Here is a 13,336-nt window from a genome sequence, read left to right as displayed (position 1 = left end):
AGAGGGAGAGGTGGATTGAGAGAAATGAAGATAAACATTTCTCAAGATGGAGTGAGAAAAGGAACAAAGAAAAGAAACAGTACAGAACGATAAAGAGATAAAGGAAGGGCGAGAAACAAAAGGAGAGGCATACACAAAAATCTATAGAAAGAGAGAATGAGAAACAGAAGCAAAAGGTAGAAAGCGAAATAGAGAACGAGCAAGTGGAGGGAGAGAGAGAAAGAGAAGGGCAAGAAATGAAGGAAGCTCTATATCTGAAGAGCCAGGGAGAGAGAGAGCAAAGAACGCAGGAGGGAAAATGGAACAAGACCTAATCGTGAAAAAGGTACAATGGTTTTACACTCACAGAGAGATAAAAGAGTTATAAGTAAAAGGGAGTTTTCTGTATTACAAGTCCTAGACTCTCCTAAGTCTCATTCCAGCTCAAATGAGGCGGAAAAAAAGTCGCCCGCTTCGAGTGTAAACGAAATTTTAAAATTTTACTCGCTAAACTGCTGGGAAAGGAATACAATTAAATTGTATTCAAATATTATGCACCATTACCAAGGAGGGCCTACCAGATGGCTTAATGGTAACACCTTGTAATCAGAGGGCCCCGGGTTCAATAGCCGGTGAAGGCACGCCGCTCCCGAAGGAGTGGTTTGGATCCCACTTGAAACTAAATATTAAGATTTCACCAGATTTCTGACTGTGATGCACCGCAAAGTCATAAGTCCTATAGGCTCGAAAGTCAGTTAATGAATGAATGCTTCCTTAGTTAATGTTACCAATGTCAAGTCACTGTTCAAATTAAAGGGGTTTCTAGGTAAGTGTCTCCTGTCTCATTTTCCCCAGCCTCTACATCTTCCAACCAGTAACATAAATTTTCCCCTTCGTAAATTTTCTTGTTATTTTTGTATAATTTGTCTTTTAATTTTTAGGTTCATTTAACGCCTACACGTCAGTCAAAATTGTCAATTTTTACATAATCTTACATTAATTTTTGTATTAAGTCCTATGTTATGCACAGATAGGCTAATTGGGATTGGACCTACCCCTAACCGGGGAACCCTTGATTACAAGGTGATGACGTTACCACTATGCGATCGGGGAGATCATTAATTTCAGATGAAATTCATGGTTTGGAAATAAGTTTATTAAAATTTTGTTACTCCACACCAAACTCACACAGAGCATTGTCGCCCTATTAAATCTTGCGCTTTATACGTTTCATAATAATAATAATACGCATGATGATCATAATAATAATAATATGATTAACGTTAATTTAAATTTTTATTTTATTATTTATAGTGTTGCTCACGGGACGGAACATGTCCCGTCTCGTCTCGTGTCTCGTCTCGTTTTCGAGACGAGACACGAGACGGGACAAACCTTTTGAAATTCGAGACGGGACGAGACGGAATGCCTGTCTCGTCTCGTTTTCGAGACGAGACGGGACGGCTTTTGAAAAGTCTCGTCTCGTCTCGAAAAAATAAAAGCAAAATATTTAATCAGTTGCAAATAGTTGTTTGCTTGGAATAAAGTATTTCAATTAGAAACGTTGATAAGCGCGTGTTAAGTCAAAATAAGACTATTCTAGAGAGAGTAATGAATGAATTGAATACCTAAACTTATTTTTAATACTCTTTCAAAACACAGCGTTACTACCCATTATTTTAAATTTATTCCAGATTAATAATTTTATGTTACGGTGGCACTCCAGATACTAAAACAATTCTGAATAACATCATGTAAAAGGGCAGGTAGATAAGGTGGAACGAGGGGCCAAAACATCGTGGAGTATCTGAGTTCGAGATTTATCTTGTAAACATAGTCTCAGCTCTATAGGTTGGAAAGATAAACGGACCGACGGATAGGGTTTATTATTATTATTATTTAATTTTTACATCAAAGGGTGTACAGAAGTGAATGTTATTAGTAATTAGGAAAAACATTGTAATTATAATTATTTATTACTCATCTCGTGTGCGAGCCATCGGCTGTGCGCACTACATATATTCTTATTACATAACTATGATTCCCTACAGACTACACTATCCGTTACATTCCGTATAGATGTTAACATAGCAGTTCTGGTAAATTAGCACTTATTCCTCTTCCTTATCCCGTCTCTTTACAGCACTTCTTTTCCCCCTAAATGTTTGTAAATACACCCCCACTTTTTCCAATAGTTCCATGCTCCTTTGCACTACAATTGATTCGAACACTCTTTCCAAACTTATGTTGCGTAGCTTCTCCTCCTGCGGAACTCGCGTGTCCTGACATAAGAATAAATGTTCTGGCCCATCATCACCATTGCGTAATACGCATTTATATCTCCCTTCCTCGTTTTTTACTGTATTGTGTCTCCAACCCCACAGCCTCATCCATGCCAATCCCTTTCTTGCCACCATGCTCACCTTCTTAATGCACGCTACTTGTCCCCATTCCCGCGGTCCCCTTCTTTGGAGTTCGAGCGATCTCTTAGTTTCACATGCCGCTATTATTTCCTGCCTATCTATATCCTCTAATCTTTGTTTCACTAATTGCAATGTCCCCTGGTCGACGTGTCCCCCCTCCCATATCCATTCCAGTCCAATTTCGTATACAAGGGTCGTTCAAGGTTGACCGGGACTTTTATTTCTGCAGAGGAAATAGGTAGCAGGAGAAACACCAAACTATGTCAGTTTTTCAAAGTATTCTCCGTGCGCGCCGAGGCACCGTTGCCATCGTTCTGGCAGCTCCCGAATTCCTTTGGCGTAGAAAGAACTTGGTTGTTGTCGTAGCCACTGGAGGACATCGATCCGCAGTGCTTTGTCTGTCATGAATTTCTTCCTTCCCAGATGGTCTTTAAGGGGTGCAAATAAATGATAATCACTGGGGGCTAAATCCGGACTGTAGGGGGGGATGGTGCAGAACTTCCCAGCGCATGTCGGCCAGAGTTGTTCTTGTCACATTGGCCGTGTGAGGGAGGGCATTGTCAAAAAGAAGAATGACATTTCCAGACAACATCCCAGGTCTTTTCTTGCGAATGGACTTTCGTACAGCACCACTCAACAGTGTGGAGTAATACTGGGCATTAATCGTGCTCCCTTTGTCCAGAAAATTCACATGGATAACGCCCTTCATGTCCCAGAAGACACTTGCCATGATCTTTCCAGCGGACGGCTGCGTTTTGCTTTTCTTGGGGGGCGGGGAACCTTTATGCCGCCACTCCATGCTGCGTCTTTTGGTCTCGGGTTGAATTGTGCAACCATGTTTCATCACATGTGATGATGGATTGCAACAATTCATCCCCTTCTGCTCGAAACCGATTCAGAAGCTGTTCACAGACCGTCCTGCGTGTCCACTTCTGATCGAATGTCAGCTGGCGGGGAACCCACCTTGCACAGATTTTGCGGAAGCGTAAGTGGTCGTGAATGATTGTCTCAACACTCCCTACACTGATATTCACCTCGGCAGCAATATCCCGCACTGTTACTCGCCGGTTCTCAAGAATCATTTGCTCAACACGTGCGATATTCACTGGTGTGACTGCAGTCGGGCGAATGTGTCCATGCGCTTCATTTGTCACCAGCTCCCGTCCTTCGCGAAACTGCTCACACCATTCGTACACTCTTGTCCGCGACATCGTTTGTTCACCATACTGTGCTTGCAATCGTCTGAAAATCTCAGCTGGTTTCACTTTCTCCTTCACGAGAAATTTGATTACACACCGCTGCTCCACAGCCACAGACACACTGCTTGCCACCATGTTCGCTGCAACTGCTGCGCATGTGCGAAATACGTCATGCCGGGCACTAGTTACTCGCGAAGGAATACATTATGTCACCCGCACGTTTCATCATGATTCGGCTATTCATTGATTTTTACGTACGAAAATCCCGGTCAACCTTGAACGACCCTTGTAGTTTGCCTCTGATCTCTTTCGCCCACGTTCCCATTTCCCCCCTTGTACCCGTTGCATCAGCGCTTGCCATTTTACCGAGTTCTCCCTTCTCGATATGAATGTCGCCCAGTATTTAACCCTTCTCAACATATCCCACGTACGTATGCTCCTTGACCAGTCCAAGTTCCCGTAGTACGTCGCAGTTTGCAGTGCCCATGCTGATATGCAAAGCCCTCTTGTAAAATGTGCATTGGATTCTGTTTAGTACATCGCCCCCCTTTGCTCCCCATATCTCCCTCCCGTAACCTATTGACCCTATTAATAATGTACGATACAGTTTTTCCACAAAATGTACATCGTATTTCTCCAATTTCCATACTGTCAACATTATTTCATTTGTTATTGCCCCAGCCATTTCGTGTACCGTTTGCATATGTCTTGTCCATGTCCCTGCCATAGTGAAAACTCGTCCTAAGTATTTTATTATTTTTACCCTTTCCAATTCTTGCCCTCTGAAAGTCCACCTTTCGTCTTTTCCATATACATATCCGTTTTTGAACACCATAATTTTTGTTTTTGTGAGATTTACTTACAGTTTGGATTCTCTGCTGTATTTTTCCAACCCGTCCAGAGCCCTTTGTAGGCCGGCATCTGTCTCCGAGATCAGAACCATATCATCTGCGAACAGGAGCGCCGGTACCCTTGTCGTCCCCACCTTGGGGATGTCGGCTTGTTCACTCTCTATATACGCCACTATATAATATATAGAGAGAGTGAAGAGCAGGAGTGACAGAACACATCCTTGCTTTACCTCCGCTTCCGATTTTCGTTTCTCTGCCACTTGACACCGTACACAGAATTTTACCTTCGAGTATTGTAGGAAACATGTCAGTACAAATTGATGAGGAGTTGTTGGGAAAGTTATTAGGGAGTCCAAGATATTAGCAAGACTAAGAGAAGGGGATAATTATGGACAAATAATCTTGCATTATCCCACTCCGAGCAGCTGAGAGCTAAAGAGAAGGAGAAAATACGGGAAATATGGAAAATAACTAATTTGGGGATTTTAGTGTTTACAGGGAACCATGACAAGATTTTAACAGATGATTATTTGCGCGGGTTGCAGAATTATTAGAATGTTATGGAAATTTCGAAAATGTCTTTGTTGAGAAAATTCTTGTTCTTTCCCTCAGGCATTCCACAGGTGGTTCGATTCGATTTTTTTACGTCCGTTTGAAGATTATTTCCAATGCTTTTATTTTTATTTAAGAATACTATTCGTTGGATTGTAATAAGGAAATACTGAGGCTGAAATAAAATAGATTTCAAGTGAAGGAAGATAATTAAGTTCTGTATAATTGTCGTAGGAGGAAACTTTGTTCTATGAGGGGACTCCCCGATGGTAAAGTGATAGCGTCGTCGCCTTGTAATCAAGGAGTCCCGGGTATGATACCCGGTGAAGGCATATAATGATTTGGATCCCACTTTAAACTGTGGGTCCAGGCCCGTAGCTAGAATTGATCTCCAGAGGGGCTCACGGGTTATCGGGGGGAGGGAGGGGGCTTTGTAAACCAAGTCCATTTTTTTAAAAAAAAATATTAAATGAAGGTAAATTATGTGTGTGGGGGGGCGCTCATTCATTTATAAATATCATATACTACACAAATACTACATTTTTTACATCTTTTAAAACATCTCTTGAAGTGTTAATTGACTGGAAATGGACTGGAAATGGACTTATTACAATCCAACGAATAGTATTCTTAAATAAAAATAAAAGCATTGGAAATAATCTTCAAACGGAGGTAAAAAAATCGAATCGAACCACCTGTGGAATGCCTGAGGGAAAGAACAAGAAATTATCACTTACACACTCCATACTATTTTAGATAATACAGATATGTATATCACACACAAAATACGCACAATATTTAATCACAGTGCCTACAGAATATTCCACCCCCGGCCAAAGCAATTAAACTTCCCTTCCTTCCCAAAACTTGGGAGCTGTTGTTGACCTTTGACGCAGATGCGGAGCGAACTTGCATGATGACATCAAAGTCACAGATTACTGTCTAAACGGGAGGTTGCAACGGGAACAGTGAAGGTACAGATAAAGAAGTTCCCCTATGAAAGAACTTTCTGAAGTCTAGAGAATATTCTAAATACTTGCAGCTACTTCTTCTCATAAACAAAATGAGCGAATGTAATAGATACTGTTCACATTCTGTGGATTTATCCTTAAAGTTGTGAGTTGTCTATATTTTCACTCTTCACTGCAAACAAATTATGCAAAATAGTTTACCTAATGTAAAGGGGGGGCTGATGGCAGTGCCAGGGAGGCTGACGGCAGTTCCAGGGGGGCTCAGCCCCCCCTGGCCCCTGCCTGGCTACGGGCCTGTGTGGGTCCAGTCTCGATTAGCCTTTCTGTAAATCAGATGAACGAATGTTGTATCTGTTCTTTTTATTCTGTGAATTTAGCCAAGTTTTTGAGCAAAATACATGTAGTATCTACTGCCTACATTTTCACTCGTTATCAAACAAGTTTCACAAAGTAGTTTTTATAAAACTTCAGAGGGAAGCTGACAGCAATGCCAAGGGGGGGAGGCGGGAGCTCAGCGCACACCCTGCCTGGTTACGGCCAGGGTGTATTCCGAGACTATTTTTCGCCGCTCACCACTGACAGAGGTTTCGCTTTGAACAATGAACACCGTTGCTTCAGGGGCGAGGTTGACCTGCAGTAGCGGGTAAGTGCCATAAATCCAGACCTAGGAATGAAGGTTGATGCAAGGGAGGGGCAATAAAAATTCAGTAATTTGCTTTGCTTGCCGACAGGAAGTTTTGCAGGAACAATAATACGAGGGACACTTAGGATCCTTTTCAGCTGCTAGGAAAAGCTGAGAGAAATGGAAAACGGCAGACTTTGAATGAAAGAAGGACAGTGAACCCCTTGTAAGATAAACAAGTCCTTTGTATTATTCGCCGACACGCAAGCTTCCATTTCGAAGCTGAGGCTATCAACAGCGAAGTTATTAGAGGGTTGGAAGCAGTGACGACGCCAAAGGGGGGTGGCAGGGGGGCGCCACAAGTCAGACACTTCGCCCCCTCACCCTTTGCCCACCAACTAAAGTTAATTAAATAACGAATAATAAGAGAGTTCATTTATAAGACTATGACGATTTTCACCTTTTCAAAGTGGTGTATTCTGCATGATATCACTTTCCTCCTTATAATACCAACTTGACTAAATTTGTTTTAGTATATATACGAAAGTGTGTGTGTGACTTTCGTTCAAGATTCCAGCACTGACCTGGGCATAGGTGATTTCTCATTCATGTATGTCCTATAATCGTCGAGATTAATGTAAGTTTTAACCAGTTTTAAGAACTGGGAAAAGGCGTTGAATGTGGATGGTTTTAAAATATATTTTGAGGATCACAAAACATCATCTGCAGTACGGGCAAATTATTCTAATCGTGGGTCGTTAGTGACAACGCTAATTAGTAAAAGACGTTCAAAGTTGATTCAAGATTTGGTTGGTTGATTGATTTGGTGTTTTAAGTCCACTTTATGCACAGTATGGCTAATCGGGACTGGACCTACAGTTTAAAGTACCTCCACTGGGTATCGAACCCGGGACCAAAGGTGATCGGAGAAAAACCGACACTACATGTCAGTTGTTGTGGATTCATCGCGGTTTCTTTCTATTCAGGGACTTGAATTTTGAGATAATGAGTTTGAGGCAAACCTTAACAAAGGGGATTTCTTCGATACTCTTGAAGTTAATTTCAAAATGAGGGGATATTATTCGGAAATGTATTGAACTTGAACCTTAAAATGCAAATTACACTTGAAATTCGATTCAAAACACATCGCGGCCAGGTTCGCTCTTTCTCTTACATATCAAAGTCGAAGATCTTCTTCCCACGAACTCCATAGGTGCCTGTAATTGTGTAGCACAGACATACGTTGGAGTGGTAGAGTGAGAAGTGCACGAGAGTCAGAATATTTCTTGAATTGTGAGATAACTGTAACCTTTTTCAGATTTTTTATCCTGTGATAACATTTCCCTGAATTGCGAAACACAAATTTTGCCCAAAACTCTTCTGCGTTACGAAGATGGCACTGAAGTACTCCACTTAATGGATTTCTTTGAAATCCTAGGAAAATATAAATTGGCATTTCACAAGGTTCACACTCCAGTTGCATTCTCTGTAACAATTCCAGTTTCCAATGAAGCGTGTGAAAGAATCTTTTCGTCCTTAAAATCTTTGAAAAGGCTTGCTCGAAACAGGATGCTGGATGCAAACTGCTTCATATGGCTGTCCTTGATATTGAGAAGAAATGTCAAGTCCTGGACGTACCAAAGGTGGGCAATGTGTTCTCCAAAACACACAGAGCAGAATTCTCCAACAGGAGAATTGCATTTCACTAAGTGCCTTTCATTGTTTCTAATACTTACGAAGAAATTCGTCATTTATATTATTATCTTATAACTTGAATATTTATATCAGTAGTTTCATCTCATGAAAGACGATGAAATATAAAATTATGAATGTCTTCCAATACTGAAATAGGCCACTAGAGACAACGCAACTTACGAATAAAAAAGAATTAATGCCTTTATTAAATAGAATCATATGGAGATAAACTCGTAATCAAGAAGTAAATTTAGGCAGTAAACGTCCACTCTAAACAAGGGACAAACACAAAACAGCATACATGAATATAATAATAATAATTATTATTATAACTATTATTATATATGTATATATATGTTATATATGTAGTGTTGCCACCTTCCGCCCCCCCGTCACATTTCCCTGGCGCCGTCACTGGTTGGAAGTAAATTTATTAGGACGAGTAAAGTAACATTAGCTGTTGACAGTGTTGCACTAAAGGACGTGATATGTGCTATTGTTTGTATAAATGATAGGAAATTTAAGCATAAATTTATAATTGTTGAGACTTGAGAGTTGTTTCCGCCATTTGATCGTAGGAAGAGGTTTTCTGAGACAGAGTGGGATTGTTTTACACGTACATGAGAAAGGGTGGTTGTTTAAAGATAGAGAAGTATTTTGCACGTTTTTTAAAAGTTCAGATAAAACGAGAATTTAGCCTTACTGTTATAAAAAGAGATAACGCAGTAAAGGGAAAGAATAACTCTTCACATTTCTCGCACCTGGTGGGATGTAACACACATGCACAAGAGTATTGCAGGAATTCTATGAACGAGGATGAAAAGGGATATGTGAAATTTGACTTACTTGCGGGTGAATTAGTGGATTCTAATATTCTTAACGTTATTGTGTTTCTTTTAGTCCACTTGATTTACAAATAGGCTAAATTGCGAACCGACCTTCAGTTTAAAGTGCGATCCGGTTCAATTTGTGCCTCCATTGGGTATCGAACGCGAGGACCCTTAATTACAAGACCTCGGCTATATTACTACGCCATCGGGGAGGCATCCAATTTACACAAATAGGTTGATTCCAATAACACGTTATATGCATAATCTGATAATGATGCACTTTTGGTGCATCTAAACATATTTATTCAACTATAGCATGTCTAAAAAAGTTATTGAAGTTAGGATTTTTATAACTTCAGGAGACACGGGTCTGAAAATGTGCGATATAAAATAAATGCAGGTTTGCCTTCCATACGTGGTGGTTTTGTCAAGTTTCTTCGCTTCGTGAAACAGGCACTTTTGCAGGAACGGCTTCTTGCACCCGCCTGGGGTCTTGCTCTAGCTAAACAAAAAATATATTTGCTTAGCATAATCGAGAGTTACTTATTCCTGCCGAACAAGGATTCTATTGCGACCATACGGCTTTGCATGACAGTATCAATGAAGATTTATGTACAGAAATATTAATTAGGTACTTTTATTTTCGTCAACTGGATTTACCATCCTTTTTTGTTATTCAGCAAATATTCAATTCATCACCTTTTTTGTCATTAATTTCCTTGCCAGGACAGCTGTTTTTATGCAAATTTTGGCGTACTTAACTCCACATAAGCTAGATATTAGCTAATATTCGTGCTGTTATATTACTATTCTTGTACCGTCTTTGTAACATTTCATGTAATAATAATAATAATGATAATAATAGAATTAATTAATTTGCATATTCAAGCGAATAGACTTATGAATTAGATTAATGTATTAATTTAAACATTTTCTTGATTGTTGTCGTTAATGTTATTATCATTTTTTTCTGAAACACTTGGCTCGGACACCCTCCCCCGACATATATTTCTAGATGTGTGCCTGCCGAAGGATAAATTTTATCAAGCGGTGTGGTATCGGGCTTAGAGGCTAAAGGAAAAACAAACAAGTATGTGCGTCAAAAGCTGAACATAAGAAACAGCACAATATCACAAAGAAACACTTTATGAAACTTATGTCATAGAAGGAGATGTTAACAATATTAAGAACAATAAATACTTTCTATTTGTAATATACTAAGTAACTTATTGCAATTTTGAATAGTCTTCTGTGTTCGTACTACACATTTAAAATCTTTTTTGTTGCTCCCAGCGCCAAGCTTAGAATTTAAAGAAAAAATGTAAATTTCCATAGTGCACGGAAGTTCGACATTCAGAAAGAAGAAAGGTCCAGGGAAAAACATTTCAAAAATAGAGACAGTTGTATGGAAGCGAGAAAAACCACAAAGTACATTTCATAAGATATCTAGCAATCAGTAACCAAGAAACTGCATTTTTAATATTAATGTCCTCATGATTAACGAACCTTATTTATTCTCACCACGCAATGGGTAAAATATTTGGAACATTATCCCACTTCCCGGAAAAATATTGTGTTTCTGCTACTTTTGACTTTTGTCGGCATGATATCCCGGATCACTTTTACGAGACGAGACAAAACGAGACGGGACGAGACGGGACAGAACCCTTCGAGACGGGACAAACGAATATTTTCGAGACGAGACAGCACTTTCACGAGACGGGACGAGACAGACCAAAGTCTCGTCTCGTCTCGTGGGCAACACTAATTACTTACTTTGAGCCTCAATAAATTAAAATAAATCTGTTCTTGGGTGTCACCGCGCCGCAAAAGATTTAGTATAAGTAATATAATTGTATTAGGTAAAAAAAAAAAGTCAAGGTGCGAAAATGGGAATCTCTGAACCACCCTCTTCCATCCTACATTTTCTTCAATTCCCATTATGATGCATAACCTAGATATGTAAAAAAATCGGAGAGCATCACAGAATAAGTCAACGAAGTAACTGGCTTTCTTGTTTTGGATCAGACTTGTAAACCGACGTAATTTGTGTAAACCAAGTGATGGCGATTCACTTCCTCGACTTGCAAGACTGTCTGTCTTGTATTTTGAAAGTAGCCACCCACTGAAGGAATGAATGCACTTCCCTGAGTTTCCAAAGTCTTTGCGCAGGCAAAACATAAACCAGATGTCAAAGCAAGTCAAGTTTACAAATTGCGGTGTGAAACCCTCCCCCTCCTTCCCCCCCCCCTCCTCCGCTCCAAGCGGCACATGACCGGTGCCGCAGATGGGAGAATACACATTCAGAGGGTTGCTTGCCCAGAAGCGACAGCAGCGCCATAAGCGGAAAATCCTCGAACTTTCAGAAGGCGTATTAACTAAATACTTGTCTTTTTTGTAATAAAATTATGTAATTTCTATTGAAGATATTGTGCAAACGTTTGGAATTATCTATGTAAATTCACGACACTAAGATGCACAATATTGAACCTAAATTGTAAATTGGTTTAAAACTCTTCAAACGCCCCATTTAAAGCTGCTTTCACATCAAATTAATGCTGCATTTCCAATTTTTTGTACGCCAAACTAGAATCCCAAATCGATTTTGTATTCGGTACATCACTTCGTGTATCCTTCTAGAAAAGCTTTGCAGAGTATCACCGAAATTGGAGGCATATGTTAGGAGATTTTGTCAACAGAAGGAGAAACAGTTTTCAGCTGTTGAGAGAAACATCCAGCCGAGACTTAAATATAGAACTACAAGCACGCCGCGCTCGAAAGCACGTTATTGCATTGTGAAACGATAGGAACAATGGCTGCGCATCCATTTTGTATGCTTACGAAATAAATTAACGAATGACAGCACTACAAATTTGGTTTTCTTCTAATAAGGCCAATTCCACGTGGGGGAAATGATGTTATGAGGCGCAAGCGCAGATACTTTCTTGTAGAAGAAGCGTGAAGAACTCGAAAGTCGAGACATTAATAATAACGGTTTGTTGATATAAACACTATTATTGTTATTAATATGTAAATATTGTACATTTGACTGCTTGCTTTGTACCTCTCTATGCATGTTGTTGAGCGAAAAAACATGATGTTAATAGTAAGCATGCTTTCTGAACTTCTAAAAATATGAAGGTTCGAGTAGAAATAATTTTAAAATTTACTCTAATATTTATCCGAGAAAATCATTCAACAATAAAGCGTGAATTAAATGCAACACACGTAATAAATAATTGACAAGAAAAAAAAAAGTACCCTTGACCAGGACTCGAACTCGTATTACAAAACACAACACGGTCCGAAAGGTGGTGCCGCTAACCACTACACCAAATTACCGATTGGAGATTGTCCCGCCCAGTAGACCGGATATCCTGGCCACAAATTTTCTAACCCAACCTTACCAAGCGAATTCTAGCAACTACGCTGCTTAATTTCCATATGTGCATGGACGTTGGTAAGCTCTGCCAAACAAAACAAGTCTTTTTCTGTACCAATTTAAAAGTTTTATGAATCATATCTTGTTTAATCTGACAGTGAAGTTGCGAGTGTGGAACTTCGATAGATGCACGAGGCATCCATGTTGCCTCGTAACTTCCAGTTAGGCTGGTAACTGCAAGAAGAAGCACCAGTAAAGATAATCGCCACCAGAGTTCCAGTTACAAGCTAACTGTACATTGAAAAACAGAAATTTTTACTAACTTCCAGTTACGTGCTAACATGAACCTTAACTGAACATTGAAAAAACGGCCCTAAGAAAAAAGCTTAATCCTAAACTGTTTCTGGTAATGTAGTTTTGTGCATGGACCTTGTAAAAGTAAGCATATATGTTTGTAAAACACACTACCACGCATTCGGAAATTATTCTTTGCACGGTACGTTCGTACAAGTGGTGAGGATACTGTCTAACAGTGTACTTGTCCTTTTTACCATTTATGATAAATCAAATATAAAATATCGTATTGTATTATATATTTTTTTCTTTGAAAAATAATTGTACGAAACAAAAACACAACCATTCAGAAACGTCCCTTGTACATATGCATGAACGGTAATCATACTGGTAAACATTTTAAGTGCCTTCTTTTTTTGTCAGTTATTATTTGGAAACAGTAAGTTTCTTGTTTGCAATGCCACATTCACATCAATCCCAATAGAAGTGACTTGCAATATTTACATATTATTTAATTGCCATGGCACAGTAAGTTAAG

Source organism: Lepisma saccharinum, chromosome 13, assembly GCF_977018435.1.
Source record: "Lepisma saccharinum chromosome 13, izLepSacc3.1, whole genome shotgun sequence".
NCBI lineage: Eukaryota > Metazoa > Arthropoda > Insecta > Zygentoma > Lepismatidae > Lepisma > Lepisma saccharinum.
The sequence above is the reverse complement of the archived record's forward strand: the minus strand, read 5'-3'. Positions refer to the sequence as shown.